At 37.6% G+C, this 16718-nt stretch overlaps 1 protein-coding gene across 4 annotated transcripts in view; it reads left to right on the top strand.

Moving 5' to 3' along the window:
• Positions 1–16718, top strand: part of DOCK4 (dedicator of cytokinesis 4) — a 482024-nt gene that overhangs the window by 144961 nt on the left and 320345 nt on the right. The window lies entirely within an intron of this gene.

The following is a 16718-nucleotide window of genomic DNA, read 5'->3' as shown; positions in this document are numbered from 1 at the left end:
GCGGAACCACTCAGTAAACATTTCTATCACCACCACCATCGCCACTTTATTCTTCCCTGGGAAATTCCCAGTGAAGATTAACATAACAAAGACACTGGGAAGTTCTCCAGCAAAAGAATCTCTTAACGTCTTGAAAAATCTTATACACCTGTTTGTGTGTGTGTGTATGGAACATTATTAACATCTTCCTAGAGTATTGTTCCACAAAATAAAATTTGGGAAAGGCTACTATGAGTCAAAGTTACATTCATAATTCTTTTTAAAGGAAAACTTTGATGTATTTATTTTGAAGACATTTTAAGTGGCCAGAGAGAGCTTAAAAAGACTTTGCTGTGTGTGCTGACCCTTGTTCGGTATCACATGGAAGGATGGGATAGTGGAAATCAGGTGACAGGAAGGCTGGTGTGTAGCAGGCCCAGGGCTCACCTCCCTTGAAGGAAGGTCTTGTCTGCACCCCAACTCCTGGGCACCTGTCTTGAGCTACCCCATAAACCAAAGCCTGTCACTTCGGGACAGTCTTTTCCAGTGTGGCCCTCATTCTCTTTGTGACTGTGAATGTTTCTGTGGTTTAATTCTGCCACTGCCTGCTCGTCTGACCCACTTCTGCAGTCCTCCGGGCACTGGGCAGGCCAGCTGGGGCAGGATGCAGCTGTCCTCCAAAGGGTGCACAGCAATCCCTTCTATCCATGGGCTGCAGCCTCGAATCCATCCATAGTGGTGACTAATGGAAATGATGACGTACACGTGTGTGACCATCACTTTGTAGGAAAGACACGCAGATGGGTCGGGGGAGATGAGTAGTTTTTAACTCCATCCGTTCCCTTTTATACGGGAAAGCGTCCATTTGTGTGCAATGAAGGAATGCAAAAAAAGAGAACAAGTGGTAAAGTAGGACATGAGGGATTATTAACAGTTATCTCAAATACCTCGTAACCTTATGAACTCAGGCCATTCTTTTCCTGTTAGATTGTACGTTTAACCTTTAAATGGCTTAAAATCAAGGAGGGAAGCTCATCCATTCTTTTTCTCTGTGAGTCTCCTTGAAGGAGTTGGAGATGAAATCGTCTTTCTATTGGAGTTGGCAGCGCTTTGCAAATGTGTTTTCTCTCTGCCTAACTGTGAAACGTGCTACACGGACTTGATGTCCAGCTTGTGAAGTTCCTGAATTGAATGTGGTGCTCCTTTTAGCCACCACCTTGGAAATGATCTTAATTCTTTCCATTACAACTAAGAATTTTTCTAAAGTTTGCTCTTAAAAGCTAAAGAAATTCTTAATTTTATTGGCTCTTAAATGTATTCTCTTTCTTCTTCTTCTTGAGTTGGTGTAGACTTTGACAACAGTACCTGTGAGTGGTTATATCTGTGCAGTGCACTGTGAGGGAGTTTAGAAAATGCTAGTGTCTGAAAAGGAGGATTTCTCAAAGTTTTAGACACAGCCATGGGAAAGTGTTCATATCCTCATCTTTATAACTGTGTCCATGTCCCATGGCTCTCACCTTTTTTCTTTTCATGTGTCCATGTTTATCTTAAATTAATTTTTATATTAATCAAAAAACTATTCCTTTAGTCAACTATCCCTGTTAAATCCAGTGGTGAGACTTCTTTGAGGAGACAGGGTTGGTTAGGGCTGCATATCTAGAATTCTCTTTGATCAATTATATCATGGGTGAAATAATGGTGAAATAGTGGTGAAATAATTGTATATCACTTTTGCTGTTAAATGAAATTTAAGGTAAATATAGGATGATTGTTATCATTACATCTTGACTTGATACATGATAGAGAATAGATTCCTAAGTTTGGCCGTGATGGTTTTATATTCACTGAAGTGAAAAAATTCTGAAATGTAGTGTAACTTTATGAATGTGAAATTGTTACATGTATTTAAGAACATTATTGTGATTTCATTTGCCTAAAAATAACAGGAGTGGTTCAAAAGAAGATTGAACTCCTGAATCCTCTGAAATTCAGGCCATGTTGGACGAGGAAACCCCTGATGTCCTCAGAGTGGAGCTTAATCTTTCACCCAAACCAGCTTTTCCTTCAGAGTTTTGACCTATGACTTAGAAAGAGCTTTTCTCTCCTCTCTGAACCATAGCTCCCCACCTTCACTTCCCAGCTTCACAGTGTGATCCTTGGAGATGTGGGAAGAGGAAGAGGAAGCAGTCTTTGACCTTTGACCTTTGTCAGTGTATTCCCATAGAGCCCACTTCCAGAGTTGGCTTTTTTCCTTTCCTCCTCTCTCCCGTTCTTCTCTCCTGCTTACTTTATTGTCTTCTTACTCATTATCTGTCCATGTTTCCTCTGAGACAGCAAACAAGCCTGTAATCAAGGCACTTGCCTTACTGAAGCTCTGAGAATTGGTTACATGAGGCCTTTGCCCAAGGGACTCAATATTTAATGTGTTCATGATTGGGTTAATGAAACAGGGAGCAGGTGACAAATTTAGTTTATGGAAGTCCCATTCAGGACAGTAAGCATTTGAAAGGGCTGAAAAGACATACCAGAGATCCTAATCAAGCAGGGTGGCTTAGATGAAAGGTCACAAATGAAATTTAATGTGAATTATGCTAGGGTAATTCGTATTACGAAAATAATTTAGGCACATGACATTATGTTATCACTGCATATTGCTTTTGGAACCTTCCAGGAGTAGTGGAGGCTATGCTTGCTGTTCCTTATAACAGACGTTTTAATGATTTATTAAAAAAAGAATTAGCTAGACCATATATTATAAAAAAACATTTGCCATGGTAGGGGTGAAGATAGAGGAATAAAAACGGTGGGGGGGGGATGCAAAGATAAGGTGCTGTCACTGCTACTGGACTTCTTTCTCTCCAAGGACCTATCCAAACACTTTCCAAACATTTCTATTTCACATAATTCATACAATATCTCCTGTATTAGTGAAATTCCATTGGCAGAACATTGGAGTCTGCACTCATAAAACATGTATTTTTATTTACAGGTTATGTGTATATACTATATACTCTTATTAAGCATAATATAAAGCACTTCCAAAAACCGATTTTAAAAGAGGAGATAAAGGTAGAATAAACTTTATTATTTAATTTTTATTAATACTATAAAGCCCTTTTAATCATGTAACAAAATCATATGATTTTAGTGAGAGCAATGTGATTAAATATGCTTCATTATTTTTAACCTAAGCTTACTTCTTTGTGATACAGGCATTTGAAGGTTATATCTTTTGCCTCATTATTTTTTTTATAATTTATGTACAGAAAACTGCACCTATTTTAAAGTATGTAGTTTGATGAGTTTTGGACCAAGTAGTTTATTTTGATATCTGGTTTTAATAGCTGATGTCTAAAACACAAGTGATAGGACACAATGCATAATTAATGATAGTGGGTATATAATCCGTATTTCAAGTAGTTTTCCTGATGATTCAGCCTGTGTTGCATGATTTGTTTTTGCCCTCTTATTTTCAGATCTGATTAGATATTCAATTTTTACCTATAACATATGGCTGATTAAGGTAAATCCATAGAAGGGTCCATTTTACCATTTTCTGTTTGTTTGCACGTGCTTATGTTATTAGTGCTATTCTTAATCCATGTTTCCTTTGCAGGAATCTTTTTAAGCCATTTGTAGATTTGTAAAAGAGTTCAGTTAAACTGATGTAATCTTATTTGTACATCCTCTTAGCCAGGCCCAGGTGTGTTGCAGTCTTTCACCATATGCTGGGAGTGAAGAACTGCATGGATTCGTCCCTCCAGGCATAATCTCCTTTTCTCTCTCCAGGCCTCACAGTTCCAGTATCATGTGATTTAGGGAATGCACCAGGGAAAATTCAAACAAGAGACTTTAGGAGAGCTTACTTTATTTTTAAGGTAAAAAAAAATTATATATATATATATATATATATATATATATATATATATATATATCATACCATACACACAGACACACGGAAATTCTAATCTGTTCTCCTGTCCCTCAGTGGCTCATCTTGTGGACCCAACTCTATCAACGGTTGTCAATTTATTGTTTAAAGTAAAGCCACCTAACCTTCCCCCCACCCCAATAACTTCTTACGCAGAGGCCAATTATGTAAGATTACCCAGAGCTGCTATTCTTGGGGCAGCAGCGTTGAAGGGCTGAGGTCTCATCTGATCTCACATGCCTCATCCCTTTCCCACCTGCCTCCCCCTCCCCCCTCCCCTCCCCCCCCCCCCCCCACACCTCCCAGGCAAAGGTAGCAGAGCACAGTTTGACCAAGATAGGAAGGAAAAAGTCTTCTCTGATCTTAGTATCAGATCTCACTGTGCTTCTCCTTTGCTGTCTCTTTGTTTTTCTCCCCCGGATCCTGAGATTCTTGTCAGTGATCACATTTTCCTCTTTGCCTTCCTTTAGGAAGAGGTTAGCGCCAGCTCCATCTTTGGTGCCGAGCCGTACGGTGTTCAGTTCCATCTGTTGTATCTTTTGCAGTATATGGAGATGCATGGGATACATTTTTGATACCAGGCCTGCTCCTGGCTTTATCTTGCTTTCATACCTTTCTTTTCCTTTGTTTCATATTTAATTTACATTTTCTTTTTGTATTAAACAAGTTAAATTTATTTTAATTTCCAATAATATATATATATATGTAGCTTAAATTACTTTAATCTCTTTTGGAATAAGTACAAGGGCTCTGAAAATAGCACCTGTTTTATTGTTATTCAAAAATCAACCTTATGACATTTGGAAGGAAAGTTCTAAATAAATGTAAAATAAGTGAATTCAAAACATAGCAAATGACTTAGGCTTACTTTGAGAGCAAAGGCAGGTAAATTTGATGTTACATGAAAATTTTTTTTTCTCCCTGTAAGAAATGGACAATACATCGTTTTTTATTTCTTTATTTTGTAGTTCTTTTTTTTTTTTTTTTGGTCAGTAATTCTCGAGTTCAGAGGCTAGTTTAGAAAAGAGGAACATCCAAGCTCTCTCATTCTACGTTAGCAGCTAATATAGTCATGACTTCTGTGTTGTTTTGGGTCAGGGGTTTAATGCTGGGATTACTTGGAGAAGGGAGGTTGTGTTCTCTGAAAATTGGGATCAGTTCTGGTGGGTACAAATGGAGATTTACCAAAGTATATGTAATGATGGATCTCGTTATTTTGGAATAGGAAAGCAATATTAAATAACTTTTATCCGAGGAATTAAAGGTTGTGTAGTCCCAAACCTGATGCTGAGCGAGTCATTATTTTGTGACCCAGCTCAGAAGTGGAGGAACTTGTATTCTGAACCTCCCTTCTGAATACATTAATTTGTTCATTGGTCCCCTCAGAGGAGTGCTTCCTAAGAAGCCTTGAGACTTCACCTGCAGAGGGAGCTGGAGAAGCTCGGAGGCTGAGGTCCTGGACGTTTGTTGTTGGCCCCTCCAGCAACCATTGCCCCCTCTGCTGGGACCAGCTCCCCTCTTCATTTGTGGTTTGTCCTTCTTTACTCCTTGCTTACCCAAGTGCTTGGGTCAGATTGCAGCCCAAGGGGTTGACTCATGGTGTGATGATGGTGACATTGCTTGGCACTGCCTTTCGCTGGGACTTTTCTCCTACAGGTTCTGACACAACTGGTTTTGCAAGACCTAGTAATTGCATGCATATCATTGAGTAGGAATGCAAGCAAAATTCTAAATAAGCTATGGAAACAAATCCTCCTATTTTATAGCCTAAGTTGAGTATTGTCAATTGTTTAGAAAGAGCCTTTTTTGTTGTTGTTATTGTGATGTTTGTGACGCTTTGTAATTAAGCTGGATAATGCCTTGTTGGGTTGTACTAGTCAGTGGTGCTTTCTTTCATGAGAGAGGGCAGAGTTACTTCTTGAACTTTTGAGAAATAGGTATTGGAGAAGGGAGGAAATGAGTGGAATAATTTTTTTTTTCCTTACAGAAAACCCTTTTAAAGATATGCACGTGGATTAAGTCATAAAAGTGAGATGAACAAGGGTGTTTTTACTTGCTTTGTGGTATGGTCTGTAGTGGTGAAGTCTGATTGTGCCACCTCGCATGTTCTTCCCTTGAACTTCAAACCCTTGAACTTGATCTGAGGAGTAGGGTATAAATAGCACCCTAGGGTCTTGCATGTGGCCCAATATTATACTATAATTAGTAAGGTTCATAGCCTGCTGTTGCCTCTCCAGAATGATGGCCGGTCAGTAAGAATCAGTGCTTTTGTTAGCTCCAGGCTTTGAATGGTTAAGAGAATTGAGTCTCTTTATATATGAGTTCTTTGAAATAACAATAATTGAAATGAATAAACACTGGGTAGGAGAAACTGTAGTATTTAACTGGCTTTTCTATTGGCTTTTTAACTCCTGTCAGTTTGGTGATATAGAAAGCAGAGCAAGAAATTGGAATCATATGGGTGTGTTCTGTCAGTTGATTCTAAAACAGACTGACCTTATATGTGGTGTGACTTAGGCAATTTTCATTGGGCTTTAGTTTGTAAAACAGTAACATGAGAGTGTTGAGAGGAAGAATGAAGAGCTTAATAATAATATTGGAGAGGAGTGTGAAATCAGTGTAGGGACATATCAAAGGGGAGTGGTGGGAGGGGGTGGGTGTACAGGTCCAGCTGCTGTTGTGAGGAAGCTGTAACCATTATTGCTGGTAGGTGAGAGGGAAGCAGCAAAGCTTTTTTTTTTTTTTTTTTTTTGGCTGTGTTGAGTCTTCGTTGCTATGCCTAGGCTTTCTCTACTTGCCACAAGCGGGGGCTACTCTTCGTTGTGGTGCACGGGCTTCTCACTGCGGTGGCTCCTCTTGTTGCAGAGCACGGGCTCTAGAGCACAGGCCCAGTACTTGTGGCGCACGGGCTTAGTTGCTCCGCAGCATGTGGGATCTTCCCAGACCAGGGCTCGAACCTGTGTCTCCTGCATTGGCAGGTGGATTCTTAACCACTGTGTCACCAGGGAAGCCCAGCTTTTTATACAATAGTTTGGGGCTGGGTCTAGGGCATTATGACAGAATGTGGAGATACAAATGGTAAATTGATATGTTTGGAAACAGGTCTGACCCAACATAGGTCTGGTGATCCTGCACAGAAATAACATAACCTTGTAATGGATTTCAAAGACATATAGCATGAAAATCTATAATACATCATATGCCCCAAAAAGGGGAAGAAAGGGGAAATAGGAAAGACTGTTGAATGAAAGTTTAAAATTCTACTGAATGCAAAACATATTTACAAAGCTTTCTTTAAGAGTATTGGGATTTGGATGTTAAAAGATAGCTTAAATATACGTGTGTGTGTGTGTAATATATATATATATATGTATGTATAAAACTACCTGTCTTATATATGTATGTATAACTGAATCACTTTGCTGTACAGCAGAAATTAACACAACATTGTAAATCAACTATACTTGAATAAAACTTTAAAAAGACCTGTCTCTCTCTATATTTACATAAATATAAATACTATGGATATAGATCTATAAATATAGATATCAATGTATACAGATCTATCTAGATAGATCTTTTTTTAGGTTTTAATTAAAAGTAAGTCTTCTGAAAAATAAATCGGAATAGCCTGGGGAAACTGTAAGAGTATTTTTTTTTTTGCCTTTTTGAAAAATGCCAGAATAATTTTCATAGCAATATCAAATCATCTCATAATCATTTGAACAGCTCCCGAGGTTCTTTCTTTCATACCCTCAAGTTTTTATTGAAAAAAATATTTGCAGCCAGGTGCAAATTAAACTTTTTTATTATTACAAAATGTCATTCTTTTATCTTTTTCTGACCTATTAATGGCTTCTCTGAAAATGATTGCAATCATTTTTAGATATCTTATTTCAGAACTTAACATCAAAACGTATTGAGCCCGCTTATTCTTCTCCAAACTCCTTCTTCACTCTTCCTGGCTCCTCTTCTCCTCAATAAAAGAGGTCCTTTAAAAAGAATCTGTAATTTAGTGTCATTGATACTTCCCCATCTAAAATGTGTAACTAATGTGTATGTAGAAACTTCAAGGTGTTTTGTAATCTGATGCCACTTAACTTACCCTCCATCATATGACTAAATCCTGCTGCTGAAATGTCCTACCTCATCTTCTCTGAGAGTTTTTAACCTTCCTCCCGCAAAGCCTTGAGGAATTCCCAACATGTTCGTGAAACTTTTCATTACGATGCCCATCCACCCTCATTTTGCTATTTCATTGCCCTACCTTTCTAAACCTTAAAAATAACCTTATTTTTTGTTGTTCCACTAATTGATGCAGGTATGAGTGTAGTACTGTATAGTACTGTAGTATTACATAGCAGTAATATATATGTGTACCTAATAGTGTTTTTTTTTCTTTTTTTTAAACTTTGGATAATGGCCATATTTTACTCTTAGAATTAAATACCCGATAGGCCATATTGCAAATCCACAAAGAATTTTCGCAAATCATTGATTCATCTGTATATTGCCATAATCAGAAATTATTAATTGTGAAATACTGAGCTAAACAAAAAACAGCCCATAGATATTCTAGCTTCAAAATTTGCATTTTAGTAATATTTGGCAATCTTAGTTTGTCTTGATGAGATGAAATCTTATGTAGACTTTTAAATCAGTGAAAAATCAGGATTGAGACCAGCAGTTTCCTTACTGTGATAGTTAATGGTGAAAGGAAATTTGCACTGGGAGTTAGAGCTCTCCGTTTTGTTTTTTGTTTTGTTTTGTTTTTTTAAATGACTCCCCAGTGAATTTCATTTGGCTTTTGTTTAAAAAAGTATTATCATGACTACTTTTATAAGTCATTCATATCAATGGCTACCTTTAATTTTCTACATAAATAGTTGTTTGACAGTGTGGAAGAACAATTTGAATCCAATACCCAAAAGTATTTCTTTCTGGATCAGTGTAATGTTCTATAACCTGTGCAGATGAAACAGAATACTAAACGGGTGTTTGAGCAAGTAAACATCAAGTTGAGGATTGTTCTGATTTGTATACAGTTGAAGTCAGGGAATAAACCCAGTGACCTTAGCATTGGATGGCAACAGAGCTACCACCCTAGTCCACTTTCCTTTTATCTCAGTTGGAGGCTGCCCATAAAATTTAAACAAAAACAAAGCTGGTCCAAACATGACCAATACTTTAAAGACTTTTAGGAGAGGGAAGTCTCTTTAAGTTCTGGGGGGAAATGCCAGATTTTATTTCGGATGGTGAATCTCTTATTTTAGAAGGAATGCTGCAACAGACATTCCAAAAGGACGGGAGAATAACCAATTTTGAGTTCCTGCTCTGTATCAGACATGCTAAGTGTTGAGACAAATCCTCCTAAATCCTTGAAATAGGTAGGTTTGAGGATGTCTGTAATATAGACAAAGAAATGATGCTCTGAGGGTTTTATCATTTGCCCTGGGTCACAAAAGCAGTGGTAAGGCTAGTATTCGGATTTAAGTCTCTAGGCCTCTAAGCACCAGACTCTTTCCAGCTCATATGACTTGATAGAACTGTAATTAGATGTATTTTGAAGATCTGTTGTTAGGTATGTAAATGTTTAGGATTGTTATATCCTGTTAATGAATTGACTCTTTTATCATTATGAAATGACTTTCTTTATTCATGCTAATATTTTGTTCTCTGAAATCTACTTTGCCTGATAGCTACTACGGCATTCTTTTGGTTACTGTTGCCATGTTAAAGTTAACTGGTGCCTTTATAGGGAAGTGCTTTTCTTATAGACAGCATATAGTTGGGTCTTGATTTTTTTTTTTTTTTTCCAATCTGGCAGTCCTGCCTTTTAATTGTGGTGTTTTGAGTACCTGCATTTAATGTGATTGTTGATATGTTTAGATTTTAATCTATCATCTTGCTTTGTTGTAGTCTATTTGTCCCATCCGTTTTTTTGTCCCTTTCCCTCTTTTTCTGTCTTCTTTTGGATTGAGTATTTTTTATGATTGTATTTTATCTCTTCTGTTGGCTTATCAACTCTCTTTGTTTTGGTTACTTACTGGTTGCTCTAAGGTTTTAGCATACGTCTTTAACTTATCAGAGTTTACCTTCAAGTGATGTACCACTTCATGTATAGTATAAGAACCTTACAGTAATATACTTCTATGTCTCCTCTCCAGACCTTTGCACTATTGTCATATATTTTATTTAAACATATGTTTTAAACTCTAGAATACATTATAATTATTTTTGTTAAAACAGTCAATTAACTTTTAAAGTGACTTAAATAATAGAAAAATCTTAAAATATATCTACCCACGTAATTACCATTTCTGGTGCTCTTTATTCCTTTGAGTACATTCACATACTGATCTGCCCGAAGGACTTCCTTTAATATTTCTTGTAGTGCTGGTGATGAATTCTTTCAGCTTTTGTATGTCTGGAAAATCTTTAGCCTTTGTTTTTTGAGAAAAGTCTGCTGTCATTCTTATCCTTATTTCTCTGTTCGTGTTTTTTCTCTTTCTGCTTTTAAGATGTTCTCTCTACCACTGGTTTTAAGCAATCCCATTATAATGTGGGTGGTGTAGTTCTCTTCATGTTTCTCATGCTTGGGTTTATTTAAGCTTAATGGATATGTGGGTTTGTGTTCTTATCAAAATTGGAAACATTTTCGCTATTATTTATTCAATACATGTTTTTTTCTTGCCCCTCCTTTGGTGACTCCAGTTACACATATAATAGGCCACTTGATGTTGTCACATAGATCACTGATACTGTGTTTATTAAAAAAATTTTTCCTTTTTATTTCATTTTGGATTGTTGCTATTTTTATATCTTCAAATTCTTTAACCTTTGTTCTGCAGTGTTTACTGTTAATCCCATTATTGTCTCTTCTCCCTCTGTCCCCCCACCTTGCACGTGGTAGTTTTCAACTCTAGAAATTTGTCTTTCTAATATCTTCTTTTTAATGTTTCTACTTAACTTTTGAACATATGGAGTGCAGTTATAATACTATTCCAATGTCTTTGTTAATCCTAACATCTGTATTATTTCTGAGTCATTTTACACTGGTTAACTTTTCTTAACATGAAGGGCCATATTTTCCTGCTTATTTGCATTCCTGATAATTTTTAAATTGCATATCAGTAGATTTTACCTTTTTGGGTGATGGACATTTTGATTTGGTATACATATTCTTAACCTTCATTATGGGATGCATTTAAGTTAATTTGATCCTTTTGGGTCTTGCTTTTAAGATTTGTTTATCAGAATAGAGAAGTGGTTAGTCTAGCGCTACTTTTGCCTCTCTACCGAGGGAAAACCCTTCTCTACCTAATACCCTATGAATTATGAGGATTTCCAGTCTGACTATTGGGAACAGGTCTTGTGTGAGTTCCAGACACTATTCCTTCTAATCCTTCAGGGTGGTTTTTTTCCCCAGACTTACCTAATTTCCTCACATGCATGTACTGATTAGTATTCTGAATACTTGAGGTAGACCTTCTGCAGAGCTTTGCCCTTCTTTCTGTGTATCTCTGTCCTCTCTGCTCCTGTAAGCTTCCTTGATCTCCCCAGACTCCCAACTCTATTTCCTCAACTCAGAGAGTCTGTTGGGCTCCATTCAGGCTTCTCCTCAGGGTGCCATGGCCTGGACCATCTTTTAAGGCAGAAAACTGGAAAAATCATAAGGCTCACCCCATGTGTATCTCCTCTCTCAAGGATTACTGTCCTTTGATGTGTCATGTCCACATGATAGTCTTGAAAACTATCGTTACATATATTTTATTCAGTTTTTTGGTTGTTTCAGGTAGCAGGTTATATCTATCTCCTATTACTCCATCTCAGTTGGAAACAGAAGTATCAGGTGTAAATTTTCACTGAAGGATTTTTTTTTCTTTTCCACTTTGGCAGCTTCCTGGGAGACTATTTACCTTTACCTTGGCTTTTACTTTTTTATTGCTGGCGTTTATCTTTTATTACAAGAATAGAATTTCCCTAAATCTATTTTTTCTACTGTCTGAATTTTCTTAAATATTTCAAGGTGGGACAAATGAGACAGACTTTTGGTTCTTGGCACCAGCGCCAGACTTGAACAAAGGCTAACTGGTACCCAGTGCTCCCTGATGGATGCTCTTTTTGTTAATTCCAAGGTTGTGTGGATGATGATTGCTTGCATGGATGTGATTAATCAGATGTAGGTTTTCAGCTGACAAGTTTTTCTGTTTTTTTAAAGTACAGTTGTTATTCAAGAGACAAGGTACTGAACAGTGATTTCCCTAAGCAGTAGTTCAATATACCATGAATATAAACATATGAATGATAAATGATAGCTAAGGGGAACCTGCTTGCTTTTTGTTCCATGGAAAAAGTACTGTTATTTTTCTTAACTTCATATCACGAGGCATACATTTTAATGTACTTTTTTTTTTTGCCAAATGGCAATTGACATGTATTCCCTCGTCTTTTAAATGGTATTTTCTATTGCAGTGCCTTTGATATCTGTTAGGGCTTTTGGGGGGGGGCAGGGCAGTAACAGTGCTCTCTTGAATAAAATGGCAAACTTTCACCCCTATCAGATTTAGAGGCATGACTTTTGAATCTACTAGTTCTTAACATGTCATAGAAAAGAGTTAGTATGTTTCAGGAGGAAAATGCCCTGACATGTTTGATAAATATTATTGAGCAATTATTATCTTTCAGGTAAGTGCTAAATTTTGGGTGCATCTGGATGAAAAGACTTGATCCTTGTCCTCAGCCAAGGAACGTTTAGTGTCAAATGATCTCTATAACACATTGTGATAATTATTTACTGGTTTATTTGTTTAAAAAGTATATATTGAGAATCTGCTATGTGTCAGATACTATTACAGTCTGTGTGTTCATAGCAGGAAACAGTTCCCTAGTCTCATGGAGTAACATTTCAATGAGGGGATGATGGGAAGGGGAAATAGATCTTCTTAAAGGGATAGATCTTCACAGTGCAAAGGTTCTATATATTTTCCTCTAGTTAGGAAAGCCTTTCTTTGTAAGGTGACATTTGAGCAGAAACCTTAAAAAAAGTTAAGAGGACAAATCACGCAGCCATCTGAGGAAAGAGTCTTCTAGACAGGGTTGGTATAAAAACTAGAAATGGGAGAGCGTGCTTGAGGCTGATTGTAGAATCACAAAGAGAGTGGAGCGGCCAGTGGAATGAGCAAGGGGAGAATGGCAGAAAGTGAGCTCCACAAAAAGAAGGGGTAGAGTGAGGAACCAGATCACCTGGGCTTTATTACCCTGGTGGGAAGGATGTGAGCTTTCGTTGTGAGTGAGATGGGAAGGCACTTGGAGGATCCTGCGTAGGGAAGAGATCTGAGGAACTTCGGTGTTAGAAGGAATCCCGCTGGTCGCTGTCCTGTGAAGCAAGGGAGAAAGCTTTGCAGGTTGTTGGGGGCAGTGAGAAGCTAGGGAAATAGTCCAGGTTAGAGAATGTGGAGAACTCTGGCTCGGGTAGGGCTAGTTGTATGGTGAGAGTGGTCAATTCAGGAATTCAGGATATATTTTGAAGAACCCATCCTTGGGTTTGCTGAAGGACTGGATGTAGAGTGTGGAAAAGGAAAGAAATCAAGGATGGCTCTAATGTTTTTGGACCTCACAACTGGTAGAAGAGAATTCTGTTTAGTAGGGAGTTTAAGACTGGGGTGGGATCAGGCGATTTGGAGGGGGTGGGTAGGAAGAAAGATTGTGATTTTCGACCTGGTATGTTTGAGATATAGGTTAGACATAAATGGAGATATCAAGTAGATACTTGGACATATGAGTGTAAAGTGAGAGGAGAAGTTTGGTCTAGAGATAAAAATGTGTTATGGCGTATTATCATGAAAGTGGAAGAAACAAATTCATGCACATTGATGAGCACTAGATAAAAACAATATTTGGCATTATCTAACACAGAGCACACTTTTTGCAAATGAAGACTCTAAAGCCAGGAAAGTAGAGTGAGTTGCCCAGGGACACACAGGATGTTGGTGGAACCCATGTCACTCAACTCATCAGCTAGTACTATCTCCATCTTAGTGCACAGCCTACCATCCATGTTGCTATAGTAATAGAATAGGTGGAACCCCACCAACATAAAAGCCAAGGATAGTGGGCAGTGGTGAAGAGCGTAAATTCTGGAGCAGATTTCCTAGGGTTCTAATCCTGGTTCTCTCACTCACCCTATGTGTGACCTTGAATAAATAACCTAGGTTCTCTGTGCTTTAGTTTCCATATCTGTAAGTGGGATTGATAATAGTACTTAACTCATAGAGTAACTGGGAAGATTAATTGACAGGATAGATATAAAGCACTTCAAACAATACCTTAGTGCTAGCCAAGTGAAGCTGCAGCAACAATAATAATAATAACAATAAGAATAATTATTATCATTAATATTATTATTATTCTAATTAACTAGTTGGGGGATCTTCAGAAAGTCTGTTTTTTAACCTGAGTGTACATGGCTCACATGCAAGATAATGTATCCTGCTAAATGTTGTCTTTAAGATTCTTATTTCACAGTAAGAAATACTCTGAAGCTAAGAGCTTTTATTACAACTTCTGGGAGACGCAGAATTGGCTAGTATCTGGGGATATTCAAATATTACATATAAACCATATTGAAGTCAGATATTCTCGTATCCCTTCTATCCAGGCTTTCCTGTTCTCTTCGTGACATTTGGACATACTGGTGCTCATAATTAGTTGGTAACAAACTCTGCTCTTGTGCATCATTTTGTTCTTTAAATTGATTGTGTTCTGTGAGAATGGCTTATCTGCCTCTTCATTAAACATTCATGATTCTGTGACACCTCATTCTTTCCATTGATGGCTTTTATGGATGCCTTTTTAACAGAGATCTTAATCTTGCCTTTAACATTTTAAACAATGTCTTGGTTATCTACACCATAACCTCTCACTGGTGCGGGGGTTTTTTTTGTTTTGTTTTGTTTTTTAATATCTTTATTGGAATATAATTGCTTTACAATGGTATGTCAGTTTCTGCTTTAGAACAAAGTGAATCAGCTATACATATACATATATCCTCATATCTCCTCCCTCTTGCGTCTCCCTCCCACCCTCCCTATCCCACCCCTCTATGTGGACACAAAGCACTGAGCTGATCTCCTTGTGCGGCTGCTTCCCACTAGCTATCTATTTTACATTTGGTAGTGTGTATATGTCCATGCCACTCTCTTACTTCGTCCCAGCTTACCCTTACCCTTCCCTGTGTCCTCAAGTCCATTCTCTACGTCCGTGTCTTTATTCCTGTCCTGCTCCTAGGTTCTTCAGAACCATTTTTTTTCCTTTAGATTCCATATATATGTGTTAGCATACAGTATTTGTTTTTCTCTTTCTGACTTACTTCACTCTGTATGACAGTCTCTAGGTCCATCCACCTCACTACAAATAACTCAGTTTTGTTTCTTTTTATGGCAGAGTAATATTCTATTGTATATATGTGCCACATCTTCTTTATCCATTCATCTGTCGATGGACATTTAGGTTGCTTCCATGTCCTGGCTATTGTAAATAGAGCTGCAGTGAACATTGTGGTACATGACTCTTTTTGAATTATGGTTTTCTCAGGGTATATACCCAGTAGTGGGATTGCTGGGTCGTATGGTAGTTCTATTTTTAGTTTTTTAAGGAACCTCCATACTGTTCTCCATAGTGGCTGTATCAATTTACATTCCCACCAACAGTGCAAGAGGGTTCCCTTTTCTCCACACCCTCTCCAGCATTTATTGTTTGTAGATTTTTTGATGATGGCCATTCTGACTGGTGTGAGGTGATACCTCATTGTAGTTTTGATTTGCATTTCTCTAATGATTAGGGATGTTGAGCATCCTTTCATGTGTTTGTTGGCAATCTGTATATCTTCTTTGGAGAAATGTCTATTTAGGTCTTCTGCCCATTTTTGGATTGCGTTGTTTGTGTGTTTTTATGTTATCAATGCATCATCGTATTTGGATCAAAACAAGTAAGCTCCTGTTTTTAAGACCCCACTTTTGTGGTTAAGAATTGATTTGTGGCAGTTTCTTGAGTGTAGAAGAATTGAATATGATTGTTAGTGAAACTGTTAAGTATTTCAGAGGGAATAATGAGATTATTGATTAGGTTCTTTTTGATTATAAAAGAGATTTAATGACATTGTTTTGGTCAAGATACGTGAAAGTCTTTCTATTTCATTGGGTAGGTGATGATGTCTGTTTATTTTCCACTTCTGCCTGACATGCTAATTGACAAGTAAGGTGAGTGAATAGAGCCATTATTGTCCATGGATAATTGGTCATTCCTGTAGCAAGCAGTTGGACAGCAAAGATTTAATTTTGTAGAGTGTGTACATTATCAACTAAATACCTTCCCCCCCCCCATTGTATTAGCTCTAATTTTTGTCATGTGGCATTCATGGAATTTTCACTCAGCACATACTGGCCTAGCTTTTTCCCATATAACTACAAGTTTTATTAATCTTTGCTGTCTTGGATGTGAGTTTTACCAGTGGTGTTTGGTAACTTCTTGATCCTTTCTTGTTGTCCATGGTCCACTATCCTCTTTCATATTTTTGACCTGATCTTCCTGTTCCAAGGCAAAAAAAGCAAGAGAATAATGTCTTCATCTCCCCATCATTGACCCCTCTGGACTACAGTGATATCTGTTCCAGTGAGTAGAGTTGGGGAGTCACTAAAATGATAGGTTAACATCCTCAGAGATTATTACTCTTTATCACCTTGCAACTGGTTGTTATTTTCATTCTCTCATGGACTGGAGAATATTTATTTTGGCAGCCGCTCCCCTC

This window comes from Eschrichtius robustus, chromosome 8, assembly GCF_028021215.1.
Source record: "Eschrichtius robustus isolate mEscRob2 chromosome 8, mEscRob2.pri, whole genome shotgun sequence".
In the NCBI taxonomy this organism is placed as follows: Eukaryota; Metazoa; Chordata; class Mammalia; order Artiodactyla; family Eschrichtiidae; genus Eschrichtius; species Eschrichtius robustus.
Note: the sequence above shows the minus strand (reverse complement) of the source record. Positions and strands in the feature narration are given on the sequence as shown.